General features: G+C 40.5%; 1 protein-coding gene across 1 annotated transcript in view; it reads right to left on the reverse strand.

Annotated features, from left to right (window-relative positions):
* Nucleotides 1-12,700, reverse strand: part of UNC13C (unc-13 homolog C) — a 520,481-nt gene that overhangs the window by 358,335 nt on the left and 149,446 nt on the right. The gene's annotated exons all lie outside the window — the stretch shown is intronic.

Below are 12,700 nucleotides of genomic sequence, written 5' to 3' on the forward strand. Positions count from 1 at the left end.
CGCACAAGCGCGACCGGCGCTCCATTCATTTCTACGGAGCTGCCGACACAGACCCCGGAAGTCCGAGGTTTGTGATGGAGAACTTCAGGGGACTTTCAGTACCCCGTTCTCCCTATCAATGCCAGCGATCACACATGTATCCCCTATCCTGTGGATAGCGGATACATGTCTTTTGTTTATTGGCAGAGCGGGGAGATACCTCCCTGCTCTGCCGTAGTGTTCAGTGGCGTCACACTGTAGCAGCCATAGCGGCTGCTAGCGGAGCCTCCGGCCATGGTGGGGGCCTGTGCCGGCGGGCGACACGGGCCCCCTCATGCCGTGGGCCCCGTAGCAGCCGCTACGGCTGCTATAGCGGTAGTTACGCCACTGGTTCCTTTGAAGTTATGATGGTCTTGATTAATCTGCTCTGTAATGCTAATAGTCTATTCATATTGCGTCCGGTCACTCCATTTCATGTACATTGAGAAATGGTTTCATTATAGTTCTTTTTGCCAGAGATATGACGAAAGTGTGTCCTTTTGGCATATATATATGAATAGAATACAGTGGTATGCATTTTTTTCTCTAATGTATTGAACACATATTCGACCGCAGATTACATTTCTTTTTACAATGGGAGACAATGGCAGATGGATACAATATAGTGTATGTAGAGCCTAAAGTGAATGTCCAGCTATTCTTCAAAATCTGTAGTAGAAAGGAGATTTAGGGTGTACTATTAACCCCTTTACGCAAAATCACATACAGAAACATCATTAGCGAGATGTAGTTCCCGCAGGATTCTGTATATGTGCGTCATCACTGACCACTCTGGCACAACAGCTGTGCCTGTGCAATAAATCAATTTTATTTCATGAAGTCACATACACATATATTATATATCCCCACAATTGTCTTAACCTGTACAATAAGGTTTTGCTGTCAACATTTATTTTAACACTGAACGCTGTAAAGAAAAAACAATTTAAAAAAAAACTACGGATTTGCTCTTTTATGCATTTTCCCAAACTAAAAATGGTCTAGAAATTAAATGCTACCATATACAGTACTTAGACTAAAAAAAATTCTTAGAAAAGATACAACTCGTCCCATAAAGAAATTCAAAGGCTCAAATAGCTACATAGCCTTATGTAAAGGGAAGTGTTTTAAATATATATGTATATATACACACTACCATTCAAAAGTTTGGTGTCACCCAGACAATTTTGTGTTTTCCATGAAAACTCACACTTATATTTATCAAATCAGTTGCAAAATGACTAGAAAATATAGTCAAGACATTGACAAGGTTAGAAATAATGATTTTTATTTGAAATAATAATTTTCTCCTTCAAACTTTGCTTTTGTCAAAGAATTCTTCATTTGCAGCAATTACAGACCTTTGGCATTCTAGCTGTTAATTTGCTGAGGTAATCGGGAGAAATTTCACCCCATGCTTCCAGAAGCCCCTCCCACAAGTTGGATTGGCTTGTTGGGCACTTCTTGCGTACCATACGGTCAAGCTGCTCCCACAACAGCTCTATGGGGTTGAGATCTGGTGACTGCGCTGGCCACTCCATTACAGATAGAATACCAGCTGCCTGCTTCTTCACTAAATAGTTCTTGCATAATTTGGAGGTGTGCTTTGGGTCATTGTCCTGTTGTAGGATGAAATTGGCTCCAATCAAGCGCTGTCCACAGGGTATGGCATGGCGTTGCAAAATGGAGTGATAGCCTTCCTTATTCAAAATCCCTTTTACCTTGTACAAATCTCCCACTTTACCAGCACCAAAGCAACCCCAGACCATCACATTACCGCCACCATGCTTGACAGATGGCGTCAGGCACTCTTCCAACATCTTTTCAGTTGTTCTGCGTCACACAAATGTTCTTCTGTGTGATCCAAACACCTCAAACTTCGATTCGTCTGTCCATAACACTTTTTTCCAATCTTCCTCTGTCCAACGTCTGTGTTCTTTTGCCCATATTAATCTTTTCCTTTTATTAGCCAGTCTCAGATATGGCTTTTTCTTTGTGACTCTGCCCTGAAGGCCAGCATCCCGGAGTCGCCTCTTCACTGTAGACGTTGACACTGGCGTTTTGCGGGTACTATTTAATGAAGCTGCCAGTTGACGACCTGTGAGGTGTCTATTTCTCAAACTAGAGACTCTAATGTACTTGTCCTGTTGCTCAGTTGTGCAGCGGGGCCTCCCACTTCTCTTTCTACTCTGGTTAGAGCCGGTTTGTGCTGTCCTCTGAAGGGAGTAGTACACACCGTTGTAGGAAATCTTCAGTTTTTTGGCAATTTCTCGCATGGAATAGCCTTCATTTCTAAGAACAAGAATAAACTGTCGAGTTTCACATGAAAGCTCTCTTTTTCTAGCCATTTTGAGAGTTTAATCGAACCCACAAATGTAATGCTCCAGATTCTCAACTAGCTCAAAGGAAGGTCAGTTTTATAGCTCCTATAAACAGCAAAACTGTTTACAGCGGTGCTAACATAATTGCACAAGGTTTTTCAAGTGTTTTCCAATCATCCATTAGCCTTCTAACACAGTTAGCAAACACAATGTACCATTAGAACACTGGAGTGATGGTTGCTGGAAATGGTCCTCTATACACCTATGTAGATATTGCATTAAAAACCAGACGTTTGCAGTTAGAATAGTCATTTAGCACATTAACAATGTATAGAGTGTATTTCTGATTAATTTAATGTTATCTTCATTGAAAAAAACTGTGCTTTTCTTGCAAAAATAAGGAAATTTCTAAGTGACCCTAAACTTTTGAACGGTAGTGTATATGCAGTGAAGGAAATAAGTATTTGATCCCTTGCTGATTTTGTAAGTTTGCCCACGGTCAAATACATGAACAGTCTAGAATTTTTAGGCTAGGTTAATTTTACCAGTGAGAGATAGATTATATTAAAAAAAACAAACAGAAAATCACATTGTCAAAATTATATATATTTATTTGCATTGTGCACAGAGAAATAAGTATTTGATCCCTTTGGCAAACAAGACTTAATACTTGGTGGCAAAACCCTTGTTGGCAAGCACAGCAGTCAGACTTTTTTTTGTATTTGATGATGAGGTTTGCACACATGTTAGATGGAATTTTGGTCCACTCCTCTTTGCAGATCATCTGTAAATCATTAAGATTTCGAGGCTGTCGCTTGGCAACTCGGATCTTCAGCTCCCTCCATAAGTTTTCGATGGGATTAAGGTCTGGAGACTGGCTAGGCCACTCCATGACCTTAATGTGCTTCTTTTTGAGCCACTCCTTTGTTGCCTTGGCTGTATGTTTCGGGTCATTGTCGTGCTGGAAGAACCAGCCACGAGCCATTTTTAATGTCCTGGTGGAGGGAGGAGGTTGTCACTCAGGATTTGACGGTACATGGCTCCATCCATTCTCCCATTGATGCGGTGAAGTAGTCCTGTGCCCTTAGCAGAGAAACACCCCCAAAACATAATAATGTTTCCACCTCCATGCTTGACAGTCGGGATGGTGTTCTTTGGGTCATAGGCAGCATTTCTCTTCCTCCAAACACGGCGAGTTGAGTTAATGCCAAAGAGCTCAATTTTAGTCTCATCTGACCACAGCACCTTCTCCCAATCACTCTCAGAATCATCCAGATGTTCATTTTCAAACTTCAGACGGGCCTGTACATGTGCCTTCTTGAGCAGGGGGACCTTGCGGGCACTGCAGGATTTTAATCCATTACGGCGTAATGTGATACCAATGGTTTTCTTGGTGACTGTGGTCCCAGCTGCCTTTAGATCATTAACAAGTCCCCCCACATGTAGTTTTCGGCTGAGCTCTCACCTTCCTCAGGATCAAGGATACCCCACAAGGTGAGATTTTGCATGGAGCCCCAGATCGATGTCGATTGACATTCATTTTGTATGTCTTCCATTTTCTTACTATTGCACCAACAGTTGTCTCCTTCTCACCCAGCGTCTTACTTATGGTTTTGTAGCCCATTCCAGCCTTGTGCAGGTCTATCATCTTGCCCCTGACATCCTTAGAAAGCTCTTTGGTCTTGCCCATGTTGTAAAGGTTAGAGTCAGACTGATTAATTGAGTCTGTGGACAGGAGTCTTTTATACAGGGGACCATTTAAGACAGCTGTCTTTAATGCAGGCACCAAGTTGATTTGGAGCGTGTAACTGGTCTGGAGGAGGCTGAACTCTTAATGGTTGGTAGGGGATCAAATACTCATTTCTCTGTGCACAATGCAAATAAATATATATAATTTTGACTATGTGATTTCCTTTTTTTTTTAAATATATAATCTATCTCTCACTGGTAAAATTAACCTAGCCTAAAAATTCTAGACTGTTCATGACTTTGACAGTGGGCAAACTTACAAAATCAGCAAGGGATCAAATACTTATTTCCTTCACTGTATATATATATATATATATATATATATACATACATACATACACACACACACACACACACACATATATACTGTCCCTTCAGACATGGGTGTATTCACAATTATGCCCGCGGGAAAGTGCTTCAAGACAAAACAGGAAGCCAGTTGCATTGTCTTGTTTGCAAAAGGAAGACAAGTGTATCTCATTTGACCTTCTAGTCTCCCTACTCTGCATTCCAGCAGCTAGAGGAGACCATGAGTTGTTGCTACCTTTCCCTCCCCCCTACACGTGCATGAGTTTGGCACAGTGATGTCATAGAGAAGTGCACATAGATAGGACAGGGTATAAGTAGGACCACAATCCCACACTTCCCTCTCTTGTTTCCTGCTCCCCACCACAAACCAACAGACCTCCTGTCTCCCTGTACCCCTACCAAGAACTCCATGCACCGCTAAGTATCCTCTCTCTCCCCTCTCCTACCCTTCTCCCCATAAACCCTGCTTTCCCTGGTAACCCTTTTCCTTCCTTGATCTACAAATTTCCCCTGGTATTTAACCCCATAGTAACAGGGACGGTTAGAGCCAGGTGGGGGTGGGTCACAGAAGCAGGAGTAACTTGTATGTATGTTTAGTTAAGTGGGTGGGTGTTAGTATAGTATTGTAATATATTGTACTGGTACTGTGGCACGTGTAGTATTAGTGTACTTAGTACATATTAAAGAGGCTCTGTCACCAGATTTTGCAACCCCTATCTGCTATTGCAGCAGATAGGCGCTGCAATGTAGATTACAGTAACGTTTTTATTTTTAAAAAACGAGCATTTTTGGCCAAGTTATGACCATTTTTGTAATTATGCAAATGAGGCTTGCAAAAGTCCAAGTGGGTGTGTTTAAAAGTAAAAGTCCAAGTGGGCGTGTATTAGGTGCGTACATCGGGGCGTTTTTAATACTTTTACTAGCTGGGCGCTGTGAAGAGAAGTAACATCCTCTTCTCTTCAGAACGCCCAGCTTGTGACAGTGCAGATCTGTGACGTCACTCACAGGTCCTGCATCGTGACGGCCACATCGGCACCAGAGGCTACAGCTGATTCTGCAGCAGCATCAGCGTTTGCAGGTAAGATCGACTTACCTGCAAACGCTGATGCTGCTGCAGAATCAGCTGTAGCCTCTGGTGCCGATGTGGCCGTCACGATGCAGGACCTGTGAGTGACGTCACAGATCTGCACTGTCACAAGCTGGGCGTTCTGAAGAGAAGAGGATGTTACTTCTCATCAGAGCGCCCAGCTAGTGAAAGTATTAAAAACGCCCCGATGTACGCACATAATACACACCCACTTGGACTTGTACTTTTAAACACACCCACTTGGACTTTTGCAAGCCTCATTTGCATAACTACAAAAATGGTCATAACTTGGCCAAAAATGCTCGTTTTTTTAAAATAAAAACGTTACTGTAATCTACATTGCAGCGCCTATCTGCTGCAATAGCAGATAGGGGTTGCAAAATCTGGTGACAGAGCCTCTTTAAGTTATTATATGTATTGAAGTGTGCTGATGCTATATTGTGAATTATGTCTAGATACGTGGGTGGTGGCGTAGTATAGTACTGTTGATTTCTGATACTGTGCAACCTATAGTGGGAGTATACGCAATACATATTAACTTGTTATCTGTATTGGGATGTACGGATGCTATACTGTGAATATTTACCGTGTTTTATTATCTAAGTGTGATATGTATTCATAATTATTACCTTTTATTTACTATACAATTGTGTACTGAATTACCACGTATACACACACACACACACACTTAAGGGCAAAGCAGATAGTTAGCGTTTATACAAGGAAAAAGGTAGGGGAGCTGACCATAGTGTAAAGGAGGTAGTAATAGTGGGGGACACTAGCCCAGTGAACCCCACTGTTATTACAAGCCCTTTTACATATGGCAGGCCAAGGCCCAAACTGTTTTCAATTTATTTCTGTGTTTTGTGTAATAAAATTGTATTAAAACATGAACTAAAGATAGGCGGGGAGGCGTGGACAGTTAACATACGTACACGGTGAAGTGTTGTGTTATACGGTACACCCAGACCTGGAAGTTTGGACGAGTAGCACAGTTTTATTTAAGGCTTGATACAGGATAAAATTGAGAATGGCGAACCTACTTATTTATTGTTGTTTTTCTAAAGTTATTAACGTTTTTATTTTTCTTTGTGGCGTGCTGTTCTACGGCGTCGAATCGCCGGGCGATCGAGCAATACATTAGAGTCTTCAGAGGTATCGACGTCAGTGTCCTTCGGGCGAAGTCCTGCTAGTTGGGAAAATGTGTTCCGGAGTAAAATAAACTTTTTCATGCAGCAAGGGACAAAGAGGACAACACTGATCAAGATGACTTCTGATAGAGTGAGTATGGATTTCTCCACACTCAAACAACTTTCTATACATAGCACTTTCAACCCAGTACTCCCCACTACATATAAGTCAGCAGGAATGCTGTGGTCCGCTCTGCTGGATGAGGCAAGGTTTTTAATAAAACGTCCAAACGGCTTCATATGCTCGCTAAACTTATCAAACTTATCTGTGTGTATGAGGAGATGTGGAAGCATGATCACTCAGAAATGAAGAGGGATTCCCCAAATTTTCACTGTTAGTGTTGTGTCAGTAATGTGAAGTGGGTTTGTGCTTTGCAGACACAACTGGCAGAGAATGCCCAATTGATAGAGATAAGCAAATTTGCATGCTGTAATCGGAGGGGATAGATTTGAGAAATCATGGTGATGATATTGATGCACAGCTGACTTAGTCTTATGCTGCAATCAATGCATTTAAAAATAAGGCGGAATCTACGGATATGATCATTCCTAAGTTGAATGATGAGCTTGCTGCTAGGTCACAGTTGGTTGCCAGTATGCAAAACATCATAAAGGATTTTTCAAAAATGTTACCGGCCTGGTCTTTTTCACATAAGTCAAGGCCTGATTCCGCTGTAAGTTTGCCTTCTACAGGGCAAAAAGGGGGGGGGGGGGGGGAGTAGAAAGAGTGATGGATCAGATGTCCCAAATCGTGATCCCATCCAGAAACCTGAAGGTAACACTGTTACGAAAGTGTTACGCAAATGTAAGTATACAATAATTAGAAGTGCGTCCCTAGCCATGCAGAACTTTAAGAGATCATGCATTGTTGACGGCCCTAAGTCCAACAGAGCATGTACCATTAAATGTTTTGCATGTGGCTGGCTTAGGCCATATCACTAAGTACTGCAAGTCTTTGGGTACTAAGAAATGTGGTCCTGTGAAATTTTTAAATGCAGTCAGATGGGACATATTGCTAGGAACTGCCACGGCATAAGCAACCGTGGAAAGCCTAGTATATTAGCAATAGAAAATGGCCACATTACAACAAATGGTGGATTTTGACAAGGACAAAATGGCTGTATGAGTGTGTCCTTCCAGCCTTATGTGCCTCACCATGTGCTGTAGTGTCTAAATGACCAGCCACAACTGGGGAGGAGTTTAGGTGTGAAGTTTAAGTAGGTCATAAATTACATGTTCACAGTGAGGTGTTATCTCTTTGATGTATGTACTGTGTGTTTATGGTCTTGTGTTTGACCCCAGTTGTCCTATTGTTTTAATTTGTGTTTTCATTTTTGGTTCTATTGTGGTATATCCCTGGTTATCAGTAATATGTATTTATACTATATGGGTGTTGCCTATATTTATAATACAAAATAATAAAGCCACTCCAAGAAAATAACTGGAGAATCAGCCTTTGGATAGTGGTGTATTTGCTTGTTCTATGAACCAAGATCAGGTAGAGAGGTGCAAACACGTAATATAAGTTCACGGTGTAGTGTTATGTTATTTCTATATACTATTATTAAACATCATTTGGGACTACGAGCATTGACACATTATTTAAACCAACAAACTGCATCTAATAGACGACCTGATTCCTTCCTTTTTGAGCTCTTGGAATTTGTTCTGGGACACAACTATATTGTGTTCGACAGAACATTCTATAGGCAGATCTCTGGCACAGCAATAGGTGCGCAGTGTGCCCGCTCCTATGCCAACTTCTTCTTGGGTTGGTGGGAGGAGACACACGTGCACCCATCAGCACAGTACTAACAACATCTCATCAAATGGTACAGATATATAGATGATATTCTCATTTTATGTACAGGTACAGAGGAGGAATGCAAGATATATATATAGAAGAACCAAACAGAAATCCATGAAACATACATTTGACAGCGAAAATATCACGAGAAGTGGTTGAGTTCCATGATAGATGGATCAAAAATAAAGACTACCAATAGTCTCCTACATTATCAGAGCTTTCATCCATCACATCTCCAAAATGGAATACCAGTGGGGCAATTGCTCAGAATCAGAAGAAATTGCAGTGAAGAACAAGACTTCAAGGACCATGCTAAGGATCTAAGTAATATATTCAAGGTAAGAGGATATCCCCACAAGGCTATTACCAAGACATATCAGCAAGCCGCTAATAAAGACAGAGTAAAAATATTTGAACCCAAACACCGTACCGAGGAAAATAAACTCAGGGCTCTTATTATGTGAACCCAGACTTCTCCCCACATACCATCGAAAGACCCCTACTGACAGCTTGAACGGCTCATAATTTGAAAGATCGTGTTACGAGAAGTCACTTCTCTAGACCTAAGACACAACTGGGGAGGGGGATCAAGTTCAAAGGTTCATACGCCTGTGTTGATTGCTATATTTGCCAATTTGTAAACCCACTGATGTATTCATGGATCCTATTGACCATAGACGATATCAAATAAAATCATATATCAATTGTCGCAGCAGAAATGTCATCTATGCACTTGATTATTCCTGTCCAAAAATTTACATAGGTCTAACAAGTCCAGAACTATGAAAGAGAATACAACATGTATCAACCATCACTCTGGCAGACAGAAATTTTGAGCAAGACAAGACCTCGACCTCAGTTGCTTCTCACTTCCTGCAAAAACACAGAGGTAAGATTACAAGCTTACAAATTGTCAGATTAGAACAACATTACAGGTGGTAGTATCACTCCTATACTCTTGTAACATGAATCCAGATGGATTTACAACCTAAAATGCATGGCTCCTCGGGGCATGAATGAGGAATTATTGTACACAGGATTTTATAAAAAAAGATAATTTTATTTTTTTATTTTTTTGGGGTGTGTTTTGTCACACGTATTTGCATTTGCACCTTAGTTTATTTGCTTTAAGTTGTTCATCATTTTCCCATGTCTTTATTATCATTATTTTTTTTTGTCTGATCACACATTTCTCGTTACATTATTATGTAATATATTAATGGTCATTAATTCTCATTATTACTAACCCTCGAGTCAGTTGGGGCTCCTTACACTAATAGAATATATTGCACAATATATACATTTCCTTTTTTTTTTTTTTTCCAATTATACAGGGAATATCTCAGTAATATGCCCTCATACACTCATATATATGTAAAGATAATTGATATTTATTCCATGCCTTACTCTTTAGGTGAAATTCTTGCATTATTTTCATAAACTTCCTCCTCTTACATGTGGGACTTCCGACTCAAACAAGCAAGAAGCAACCATTTATATATATATATATATATATATATATATATATATATATATAGTTTTGACTTACATTTGTGATGAATATGTATACATATATATTTTCTTGATACAGAGTGTCTTTCTGATCCATGATGTGTCCATTGCTTGCCTCTCTCTCTCCTACCCGGTGTGCTCCTGGTTCGGGGGGCATCTTATACTCACAGATTTATTTCAGCCTTTGATACTCCATAGTGTTTGATAAGGTTGGGCAAGATTTTATTTTAACATACATATTGGATTCACATCTCTTCCTTCAGGTGGAGATGTCTGTTTTTTCATGTGCCATGTCTAAATATATTGGGAATCGCAACCCAGTATTTGCAAGAAAGTTTCATGAATTGTGAAAATAATGTAATTGGGATATAAATTGACATTTCAAAATAAAAAGGTGAGGGGGTAGAAAATGGTTGGTACCAACAGGTGGTAGGGTTCAGTACAGGATTCACAAAAAAATATTACATTGCAATATATATTATCTGTCTGAATGTTTAGCAGTTACAGTAATTTAGCATAGCTATTTGGCTTTTTTGTTGTTATAATTGCACAGATAATCCCTTCATGGTACTCATTCACATACATGACACTCGGTAGTTTGATATAAATCATATAGACTTTGAAACAATAATTATGTATATAATCCTCATCGATTTTTTTCTAGAATATCACATTTTCACTTTGGAATGCTAAATATATATATATACTACCTAATTTTCTCTTTGTTTTCTTTTTCAAAGTTTGATCGAATTATTCACAGGTATATGAGGCTAATTGGTGGCCTGGTTAGATATGAGTGTATCAATATATCCCAAATACATTATATATATTCTGTGTGATGCCTGTGATTTTCGTCTCCTAGACTATCGCGTTGCGCATGCGGGAGGAGTCTTGTCACGCTTCGGTGTGCGAGGCCCCGGAGCGTGCGCACTGGGTACAGGCTGGCGCCGTCTTTGATGTCTGTCTTTCGGGACGCCTCGCATGCGTGAAATACCGATGAGCGTGATCTTACCGCCGATCCTGGCGCATGTGCGCTGTGCAGTGATGGACGCTGGTGACAGCGGGAGCATGACACCCGCTGGGAGGAGAGACGGGTGTAAGTGTGCATGATAATGTGCACATCTTAACGCAATTTTGATTAATATGTTGCGATTATAAAAGTATTGTGCACTGCATCACAAACATTCTTTATGTTCCTGTACTAGCCTTTTATAATGAGGGATTTAGGTGGTCTTGGGGGCTATTTCTACTTGGCTGCTTATCAGGGTGGCAACTCCCTATGAATTTGGTTCAGCATGATTTGCTGTTTTAAATGTTTTTAAATATGCTTATGTAGTGAAATTTAGAGTGACTATTTAGTCTTCTTGCCATTTACATACCCACTTGTGTGTGGTCTTGTTATCCTGTGTTATGTTATAATGCGCATCTGGACCTTGAAGTTCAGGATGGTTACGCATTTACATCTATAGTTGCAAAATGTTTAAATTGCTCACTATTAGGATTACGTTGAAATTGTTATTATACTGTGAACTCAGTTAGAGAGGTGCGAACCGGTAACAAAAGTTAATGGTGTAGTGTTATATGTTATACTGTGCACCTAGACCTGGGAGGTTCAGATAGGTAACACAGTTTCATCTGAGGCCTAATGCGAGTACAATTAAATACAGAAAATAAAAGTATGGTTGATTCTTATGTGTTTAACTGGAGTGTTCCTTTAGGCAAGGTTGACAGAGGGAGGTAACACTGGCATTACACAAATAGCTTGATTTTAAGATAATGGGTTTGGTAAGACAGGGATATAGTTCCACAAAACTGAGAATTGTGAAGAACCACAAAACAGTACTTCATTCACAGCTCCCCTTGGATATAAGGGCAGCCATCCATATCTGTCTGTACTGATGGATGTTGGAAGAAGGAGGATGCGATCCTCTGCCAAGGTAGTTAGGACCTTGTGCTTACATACCAGTGTTGAGATACCAAGGGGTCATGTGATATGAAGGTTGACCCAATGTCCACCTCAAGACATGGGTCAAGTGTATTGGTGTTGGTACCGAGTGCAATATGTTTAATACACCATCTGTGCAACTAATTGTACCGGAAGATAAATACTCCTCCAAGGAGCATTGTACCTTCTTTGTATTGACCCAGATATTGATGTAGCAGAATGGAAGGGAAGAACTTTAGTCACCCCTGAGTAGAGGCTTGATATCTGCCTAGATGCTCCTGTAAGACTCCAGATGATCCCTTTTGGGTTGATACCAAACTGAACCTGCTAGACTTCAGTGAGGAAGAGGATATCGTCGAGAAGCTTAGAGTCTGAGAATCGAGCCTCCATCCCATTAAAGCATGACAAAACTACTGGGATTGTGCATGCCCTAAAAATAAACTCAGAGGTGCCCTGGTGGGAGAGACTGTTTGGCTATAGCCCCAAAGCAACTTTGTTCTTCAACCTGTTCATCCACCCTGTGATAGTACTGATGGGTGAAAGGAGTTGCCGACCAAGTATACTAGGTCAGGCATAAAAGCATGAACCTGGATTAAGGACATAGTACTTTCCTGCGACCTGTAATCATCAAGTTTATGTATATATATATATATATATATACACATACATACAGTGAAGGAAATAAGTATTTGATCCCTTGCTGATTTTGTAAGTTTGCCCATTGTCAAAGACATGAACAGTCTAGAATTTTTAGGCTAGGTT

This window comes from Rhinoderma darwinii, chromosome 3, assembly GCF_050947455.1.
Source record: "Rhinoderma darwinii isolate aRhiDar2 chromosome 3, aRhiDar2.hap1, whole genome shotgun sequence".
Lineage (NCBI taxonomy): Eukaryota > Metazoa > Chordata > Amphibia > Anura > Rhinodermatidae > Rhinoderma > Rhinoderma darwinii.